The sequence below is a fragment of the Leptidea sinapis genome, chromosome 6 (genome assembly GCF_905404315.1).
Source record: "Leptidea sinapis chromosome 6, ilLepSina1.1, whole genome shotgun sequence".
NCBI lineage: Eukaryota > Metazoa > Arthropoda > Insecta > Lepidoptera > Pieridae > Leptidea > Leptidea sinapis.
The window spans coordinates 16,506,788-16,517,130 of NC_066270.1; the positions used below are offsets into that span (position 1 = coordinate 16,506,788).

The window sequence follows — 10,343 nt, forward strand, 5'->3', positions numbered from 1 at the left end:
AACCTTGATGCTCCGATCAGCAAAAAAGCTAGTGACCCAATTGCACAACTTCTCGGGAAGCCCATAGGATAGCAGTTTTGCTATAAGCGCTTTATGCCACACCCGATCGAAGGCCTTCGCTATGTCCAAACTCACCGCCAACGCCTCTCCCTTCGACTCAACCGCTTGCGCCCATTTATGGGTGAGGTATGCAAGAAGATCACCAGCTGAGCGACCCTGACGGAAACCGTACTGGCAGTCGCTGATCAGCTGGTGCCCCTCTAGGTATCCCAAGAGCTGGCGGTTGATGATCGACTCCATTACTTTGGAGAAAATGGAGGTAATGGCAATGGCCGCCCCATTGCCATTACCTCCATTTTCTTTCTAGTTGGACGGATCTGAGCGTACACCTTTCTTAGGGATCGGGTGCACTAAAGCCGCCTTCCATAATTTCGGGACTACGCCTGATGAGTAGGAGAGCCGGAAAAGACGGGTAAGGACCGGCGCCAGTTCCGGAGCACATGTCCGCAGCACTATCGGGGGAATGCCATTGGGCCCGCTCGATTTGTGAATGTCCAAGGTGAGAAGCGCCTTAAGCACGGCACTATGCCGGATTTTTACCTCCGGCATATATGAATCGCACCGCGGAATATGCGGTGGTGGTGCACCTTGGTCAACCAGAATCGAGTTGGACGCGAAAAGGGAGCCCAGGAGATCAGCTTTCTCTTTCGCGTCATGGGCCTGCGAGTCATCATCCCTGTGCAGTGGCGGAATGGCTGGCTGGCAGAAGTTTCCTTGGACAGCCTTAGCGAGCGACCAGAACGCACGAGTACCCGAGGGAAGGCGTGCAAGTCTCTCGCCAATTCTGCCAATGTGCTTCGACTTCGCATCAGCAATAACTGTTTTGAAGGACCTGGAGGCATGATTGAAGTTATTAGTTATTAATAATTATCTAACAGAAATAAATTTTCTTTTTAAATGCCAGTATGGCTTTCGTGCCAAATCAAATACTCTTTCGGCAGCAATTGATCTTATTACCAAAATAAAAACTACTATTGACCAGAAAAAGATAGCTGTAGGTATATTTATTGATTTAAAAAAGGCTTTTGACACTGTTTCACACAGTATCTTGCTAAATAAGTTAAAAAGTATCGGTATATCTGGATTAGCTTTTAAAATTCTTGAGTGTTACCTAACAAATAGACAACAAATAGTAAAAATTGAAAATTTTAAAAGCAAACCATGTGACATTGTTTGTGGTATACCTCAAGGGTCCATCCTAAGCCCTTTATTATTTTTGATCTACATAAATGATATTGGAAACCTGGGATTGACCGGAGAGGTATCCTTATATGCTGATGACACATGCTTATTTTATTTTGGAGATTCAATCCATTAAATCATGTCTAACGGACAAGCGGATTTAGATACACTAAATGAATGGCTACAGTACAATTTACTTACTATAAATGTTGCTAAAACCTCTTATATGCTTTTTACTGCAAAAAACAAAAAAGTTGCAAAATTTGTTCCCTTAATTATAAATAACCAAGAATTGAAACAGTCAGAAGCAGAAAAATATCTTGGGCTTGTACTGGATTCTAAATTAACATGGCGAGCTCATTTAGATTATCTACAGTCAAAACTTACATCATTGACTGGAGCTTTGCGTAAATCTGCACGATGTATACCACATAAAGTCCGTAATATAATTTATAACTCATTAGCCAAACCTTTGCTGGAATACTTAATAGAGATTTGGGGATATAAAACTAATTTAAAAGAACTTCAAATATCTCAAAACAAACTATTAAAAGTTTTGTTCCAACTCGATTATCACTTCCCGACAAGAGAACTATATAAGAAAACTGATCAACTATCAATAAGTCAGTTATACAAATACAAAGTATGCATACTAGTTAGGAAAATACTCTTAAATTCCGTACATACCCAAATCACTCTTAAGACAAAATCACATAAACATGGTACCCGAAACAAACATAAACTACAACTAACTAAAGCTAGGACAAATTATGGTACGAAAACTATACAGTTTGAGGGAGCCCTACTATATAATGACTTGCCGAAAGATATATTTGAGGAAAAATCTTTTCCTAAATTTAAAGCTAAATTAAAAAAGCACTGTCAATCACAATAGATAGATTGTTACCTAAGAACGTAGCGTGTTTTTAATTTATTATTGTTTAACTTTAAAGTCACCGTAACTATAAACTATAACTATAACTCTTTAAACCTAACGCGGGCAGTGCACAGGTTGAGTTTCCACGTAATACATCTCACGTAATGCACTCGCATTCACTAAAAGTCTCGAAACCCGTTGTCGATTGGTCAAGCCTGCGCAAAGATCGCGGTGCGCATGCGCCGGCTTGCCGCGGCGACACACCACAGCTGTCAACTCAGTCTGTACATCACGCGCGCTGACAGTCGCGTAACGAGGCTACATGTGCTCTCGGGCGCGCGAAAGTACGAAACTTAACTAACCACCACATACAAGGTGGGCCAAAAGAAATCACCCTATTGGAAGATGCTCTCATTTTTGCAAATGGCCGCCAATGTCAAATCTGTTTTGACATTTATGGACTAGACAGATGCAGAATACAATTGAACAAGGCATGGAGCAGTACACTCCCCAAGTACATGGAATAATTGTGTCTATTTTTTGCATAACAATTCGTCTTGTGGTGTTGGCGCAGCGCGAATTCCGGCGCCGATTCCCCGGCCGTCTGACACCGACTGCGCAACAACTGCGCCGTTTGGCCACCAACCTTGAAGAGTATAAGAGGAACTTACTCACACAGAAGCACAGAGCCACTAGACTTTACGATAGGTATCCGTCGGTGGAGAATAGGCGCCACCTCCGCTACCTACAGCGGGTGGTACGGGAACGTATAGCGGAACTCCGCGGCGAACGTTGGGACCGCTTGCTCGGCAACCTTAAGCCATCACATGTGGCTTTCTGGAAGCTGCCTCGCGTGTTCAAGCAGGAGCCGCCCACTGTCATGCCTCCTTTGGACAGACCGGGACTGCAGAAGGCGCTCGATGACGATGAGAAGGCTGAATGCCTCGCCGATAGCCTCGAGAGTCAGTGCTCTCCAAATGCAGCAGCCGACCCGACACACATTGACGAAGTTGATTGTGAAGTTGAACGTCGCTCCGCTCTTAGCCCTTCAGGCGATGTAATAAAACCCACCTCTTACGAAGAGGTGAAGCTTATCATTAAGGAGCTTCACTCCAAGAAGGCCCCGGGGCCCGACACTAAACTATAGGGTTCTTAAAATCCTACCCTCGACTCTTATTACTTTATTGGTTACCATTTTTAATATTCTAATGTCTAATAGCGCGTTCCCCGAAAAATGGAAGGATTCCATTGTTATCGGTATCCCAAAACCCAATAAACCTAAAGCTAATCCGAGTAGCTATAGGCCTATTAGCTTAATTAACTCGATCGGGAAGCTTTACGAAAGATTAATTCTCGCGCGTCTTAATCATTACATCGCGAAGCTCAACCTGATACCCGACATATAGTTCGGATTCAGAACCGCTCACTCGTGCCCCCAGCAGGCTCACCGACTCACCGAGTACATTCTCGTACGGCGTCAACTTCACGCTACCACGGCAGCCGTGTTTTTCGATGTCGCGAAGGCATTCGACAAGGTATGGCACAACGGCTTAGTATTCAAGCTGTATCAACTGGGAGTGCCAGACAGGCTCGTGCGCATCATACGAGCCTACCTTACTGATCGCTCCTTCCGATATCGAGTAGAGGGCACCCTATCCTCACCCAGACCCATCAGGTCTGGCGTGCCACAGGGTTCAGTCCTCTCTCCCACTCTTTTCTCGCTCTTCACGAGCGACATTCCCAAGTTTCCGAGTGTCCAGCTCGCTCAGTACGCTGACGATACGGCACTCTACTTTGGCTCCGCTCTATTGAACCGCTCAACCTTGAGCAGGAACATTAAAGTGCTTCAAGCCGCCGTCGATGAACTAGGCAACTGGTTCAGAAAAAGGGCGGATTGAAGTGAACCCCACCAAGAGTGCAGCGGTACTCTTCGGTAACGCGAATAGCATCCGCGCTAAAAAACGACCGACCGACGTCATTAAATTGTATGAAACACCCATACCGTGGGTGAAGGATTACAAATACTTAGGAGTCACGTTCAACAGCAATATGAACTTCAAGAAACATATTGATACGGTATGCAATAGATCCCAATTTGTCCTCAGTCGCCTTTATCCACTTGTGTGTGGGCGAAGCAAACTTCCGCTCAAACACAAAGTGACGCTGTACAAAACCATCGTACGGCCCATACTGTCATACGCAAGCGTCGTTTTCGCGCACACCCGACCGAGCTACTTACGTCGTTTGCAAGTAGTTCAAAATAAATTCACGCGCATGGCAACCGGAGCCCCGTGGTTCATCCGAAACGTTGACCTTCACCGCGACCTAGAGCTTCCGACGATAGCTCAACACTTTAAAGAGATCTCGCGACGCTTCTTTGACAAGGCGCCTAACCATCCCAACATCTTGGTTAGGAAGGCATGCGGGTACACCCCCTTTCACCATAGTCTCAACCCAATAAGATGTCCCAGACACGTAACGGTAGACCCGGATGACGACATCAACATCGCGAACGTGACACCCACACAAACACCGACACAGACACGCACACACCGCCTTCGCAGGCGTAGGCGCGGTCAACCACCGCAAACCACTGGCACTCGTCGCTCTGACGATGGCCAGCGGCCCGCACCCTAGATACACCACACATTGTTTTGATACCCGACGAGACGTTAGTCCTCGTCCTGTAATCCCTTCACTACACTCGCTCACACACGGACTGACTGACGGACTGACATACACCACTTACACAATCACAAACACACTCCACAAACAGACACAAACACAAACATACATGCACACAAACATTTACACTACATACATACATACATACAAACATAAACACATACATACACACTTACATACATTACACAAAACATCACCACACTCGCCGGCGAGTGTGTTCTTATCACCTTTTCATCTTTCATCTTCATTTCATCTTCATTTCCATTCTCTCTCCTTCCCACAAGCACACAGCCGGTCTGAGGTTCGAGTCTCCTTAGGAGACGCCCCGCGACTGTTGTTGCGTAGTCTTTGCGGCCTCCACGGCCCACGTCCTACTTCGCTGTGAAAGCCAGGGCTGCTAACAGCACAGAGGAGGTTTTAGTCGGTATGGGGTGTCCGCTTACGCGGACATTCGAGTCCGACATATTACGCCCCGTTCCAGGGCGTAAATACGTAACCGTATTTCCTCCTCTCAAAAAAAAAAACAAAAAAAAAAAAAAGGCAAGAGTGGGCGGCCCCGGAGCGACCGTTCTGCCGAGAATATCGCCGCTATTGCCGACGATGTCGTGCAGTCGCCGGAAAAATCGACCAGACGCCGTCCCTAAGGCGAATTTTGGTCAAAGACCTGCGCATGTTCCCGTACAAAATCAGCTACTGCCTGCCGACCGCCAAACATGCGTAACCTACGCCTAAGCCATCCTCAATCTCATCCTCAAAAAAGAAGTGGACGATATTTCGACCAAAATCATAATGAGCGATGAGGCTCATTTCCACTTCCGCGTATAAGTAAACAAGCAAAACTATTGCTTCAGGGGCACCGTAAATCTACGAGTGATGCACGAGGAGCCATTACACCCGCTCAAAGTGACTGCATGGTGCGCTGTGCACGCTGGAGGAGTCATAGGGCCATTTTTTTCGAGACCGCCGCTAGCCAAACGACAACAGTGGACGGTGCGCGCTATAGGGCCATGTAGACCGAGTTTTTTCTGCCGCAATTGGATGAATTAGGACTGCAGGACATGCGGTTTCAACAGAACGGAGCAACGGCACACACTGCGCGAGCCACAACCGATATTGTGAAGGCGGCGTTCCCGGGTCGCCTCATCTCTCGTTTTGGCGACTTGCACTGGCCCGCAAGATCGCCCGATTTAACCGTTTCAGACTTTTTTATGGGGTTTTTTAAAGTCCCGTGTTATTGTGAACAAACCCGATACTCTGGAAGCCCTCAAGGACAACATTTGACACGAGTGCGAGTGAAAAATGCCATAAAACGAGCCCGTTTGGCAATCAATTGTGACGGCGCCTATTTGGCCGATATCAACTTCTCGACTTGACCACTACAATTCTAAAGGTTCAAATAAACATAATCAAAAAACAGAATCGAAGTTTTTCATTTAGCAAAAAAAAGAGAGCCAAACAACATCGGATGCCTTCTTTTGGCCCAACCTGTACATATACCTATATTTTCTTAAAGAATATTTGCTGTGAGTTCAATAATACCGAATCCAAAAGTCTGTCTATTTATGTATGTCCGTCCGTCCGGAAAAACGCTGAAACTCTCAGTAGATTTAATTAAAACTTTGCATAAATATTAATCCAATCAAAATAAATCCATCAGCGTTTTGTAGTCGGACAATAATATGACGAGTGTTCCGAAGGGTTCTTTGGAGTGATTCAATTTGATGATGAAGTAAAATCAAGCAACAAATAGTATTCAACACACCTCATACTTTGGAACGAATCTGTTTCAGGTGTTTTCGTGTCGTTATGACTTGGGTGATATCAATAAAGGCCTTCTTATAAGCCACCAACATTTTTCTGATTCCCACATAGTAAATTGTTTTTAATATCAATGAACCAAACCTCAACTAACTTAACCATTTTTAATGTTTTTAAAGTGATAACCCTCACTTCTAGGATTAACACACAAATAAAATTTGAAAACAAAATTTTATGAACGATGCGGGGCTCGAACTCACGAGCTAACCGTTCGAGTGACTTATCGTCATAAAATCTTGTATGCTTTGTTCAACTCTCACGTTGTGGCTTCATCTACAAGATCTACTTTACAGTTACAGATACAGATAACCTGCTCAACCCGAACGGTTAAGTCAGTTGGGAGAGCACTGGCACGGAACGCCAGAGGTCGCGGGTTCGAGCCCCGCATCGTTCATAAATTTTTGTTTTCAAATTTTATTTGTCAACTAACTTAGTTTAGCTATAAATAACCTTATGTATGGAACAACACTCTGCAGTGATGTGTAAGGATTATTGTTTTATGGCGCCCTTCAGATCGCCATAGCTAGTGAAATTACTGAGAAATTAGACTTAACATGTGTTTCAAGGTGACGAGCGCAATTGTAGTGCCGCTTTAATTGCGTTTATTGCATTTAGAATTATTGCGTTTTTCAAGAATCCTGAGCAAGTAAGTAAATGGTTTGTATATTTTAATGGGCAGGGCGTATCAATTACCATCAACTGAACCTCCTGCTCGTCTCGTTGTTTTCATAAAAAAAAAACTTTAAATCCTTTGAATATAAATTGGTTGTATATGAATTTGCAGAATATCTCACCGATTTTAACTCGCTGGTTTCGAAGAACATTTCGACATAAAACCTTCATGGTTTGAGATTTTTGAGTAAAACTATTTTTTACATAGTACCTATGTAGTTTTTCCTTTAAAAAAACATTCGATTATCCACTTTCAGTTATATTTTTTATTCAGAATAGACAAGAAAGATGGATATTTCGAAAATTCGTGTGATTTTTGAATAAGTTCCGACGTAGAACTAACGCGGCAGACACAGCTCGCAATATCAATGTTGCGTTTGGAGAGGGAACTGCTAATGAACGCACCGTGCGATTTTGGTTATGACCGCCCACACAGGGGAATAACAATAAATTGAAAGAGATGGTAGAAGCCGATCCGAGCCACACTACATAGGAATTTGCGGCATGGTTTAACTTTACCGTACCAACAATATTGACTCATTTACGTCAAATCAATAAATTAAAAAAATATGAAAAATGGGTGGCTCGTGATTTGACTGATCTGCAGAAAGAAACGCGTGTTGAAACTTGTGTTGCCTTCTTGAGTCGAATATTGAATAGAATTGTGATATGTGATGAAAAGTGGATTCTTTACGATAACCGTAAGCGAAAAATGCAATAGCTTACCCCAGGTTTAACGTCGCAACAGTGTCCTAAAGCAAAGCTTACCAATGAAAAGTTAACGGTAACAGTTTGGTGGTCTCAGCATGGTGTTATTCACCATAGTTTTCTCCGATCTGGTCAAGTAATAACGACAGATGTCTACTGTGCCGAACTACGGACAATAATAGCAAAACTAGCAGTGAAACATTCCCGACTCATGAATCGATCTTCACCTTGCTCCATGATAACGCGAGCCTCATACAGCACGAGAAACCGTTTTAACTCTAGTACAGGAATTGCAATTAGAAACCATTTGTCACCCTCTGTATCTGCAGACCTTGCTCCAACGGTCTCCCTTTTTTTCGTGATTTGGATAATTTTATACGTGATAAAAAGTTGTCTTCTCAGGAGGCATTACAAAATGCTTTCACACTGTTTGTCGAATCCAGATCACTACAGTTCTATCGCAAAGTCAAAAATGACCTTCCTATTAGATGGCAGTAATGTTTAGATAATAATGGTAATTATTTTAATTAAATAAATATGTTAAATTAAAAATAAAACTAAATATTTCAATGTTTCAGTACAAACTTTAACCCCTAATATTTTAAGATCGTTAAGATTTAAATAGAGTTATTTTTTATTTGGAATAGTTTAAAGCTTTTTCGATTACTAAAATAATATGTACAAGCAGTCTACTTAACTAAGTCAAATAAATTTTATTGATAACTTTGATACTAAGTATTTTATAATTTGAAAATTTCCACTAGCAATAGAGTTCCTAATACGACACATATCCAAAAACTATATTATATTTTATAGTAACAACAATAATCACCGAAGTCAAAACATTACTGTGCAGTATGTTATTGTTATGATATGTACATTCTGATAAACAAATTAATTAGTAAACATTTCGATAACTCTATAAATGACTACCTACACAATCTTAATTATTCTCATCTTACATCGAACCAACCTCGCTGTTCTTAAAACGACCGAGAACGTGTAAGAAATATAATCCTTTCTTTTTAACTTCTCCTTGTAACTATACAGCATCTAATTTAGGTCATTAGTCTCTCTTGAATAGAATTACTGGAGAATTTAACAGACATCACGATGAAGTTGACAGTGCACCTCGATCTATTTTGTGTTAATTTAAATTTAGATTATATTAATAGATATATAATAAACTAGCTGCCCCGACAGACGTTGTTCTGTAGATGATAAAATAAAAGTACTATTTTATAGGAATTTGCCAATAATATTTCAAAACATCAAGAATTATTTTGGTAAAAAATGCTCCCTACTGTTGTTATAATGAAATTGTTACACAGCGGAACTGTCAAACCGTGCGTCACTAAAATCTCTCATAGAAAATATGTCCATACAAAACAAATATTGAAAAAAATAATAATTATGGGTCCCGAATCAAAATAAAAACTATCCTATCTCTCAAGTTGGACAAAACTGCACTCCATGAAGTAATCCCCATTAAAATCCGTTCATTAGTTTAGGAGTCCATTGAGGACAAACATTGTGACACGAGATTTATATATATTAAGATAGTCCTTATTTTATGTCCTTATATAACTAAGGCAAAACTTAACATATGAATGTTATTGTTGTTGTATTATGCTGTTTTGTATTAATTATTATTAGTGTTATAATAGCCAACATAATATTAACTAGTTATTTTTTAATTAAATAAATAACTTACCAAAGTAATTCACAGCAGTTTCACTCACTACGAAGTACGATTTTAGTCGTGCTAGCGATTATTTAGAACGCAGAACCTAGTTTTGTGTAGCGTTTTGTTGCGCAAATGAATTCCAACTGGAGTCCACTGTCCACTGTACAGTAACTGTGTACTGCATCAGTGACCGGCGCGGGCGACCGGTCGCGGTGGCCGGCGCTCATACCGTAGTAACTAGTAGCCAGTAGGTATCACAGAACGATGCGCTTATCAGCACCTTGTCCAAGGTTCAAGAACTTTATATGAATATAGTGAATAGGTTATAGAGTATAAAGAAAACATTTTACAATTTTTTTTAACTTCAATATCATATAATGTAATTTAAAACGAGGTACATAATTAACATTATAAAAGAGAATATATATTTCTCTACCGCTTATTCTAGTTATACTAACAAATTTATCTCTGTGCTCAATTATCTTTTATAAATTTTAATATAACATTAATATTTAGCATATATTTAGTAAAGAGAGGTTAATAAGAAATACAACATTTTTTTGTTCTATATTAGTAAAGTTAGTCCCAAATTCAATGATATTTAAAAGTATAGATACGTTACCTAGACAATATTCGGTGTTTATAAATGATACA

The 10,343-nt window shown here is 41.3% G+C and overlaps 1 protein-coding gene across 1 annotated transcript in view; it reads right to left on the reverse strand.

Annotated features, from left to right (window-relative positions):
- LOC126964824 (uncharacterized) overlaps positions 1-9,908 on the reverse strand; it is a 44,888-nt gene extending 34,980 nt beyond the window's left edge. The window contains exon 1 of the mRNA XM_050808121.1: positions 9,717-9,908. The gene's annotated coding sequence lies outside the window, so the exon portion shown is untranslated. The remainder of the gene's footprint in view (positions 1-9,716) is intronic.
- Positions 9,909-10,343: the final 435 nt, after the last annotated feature.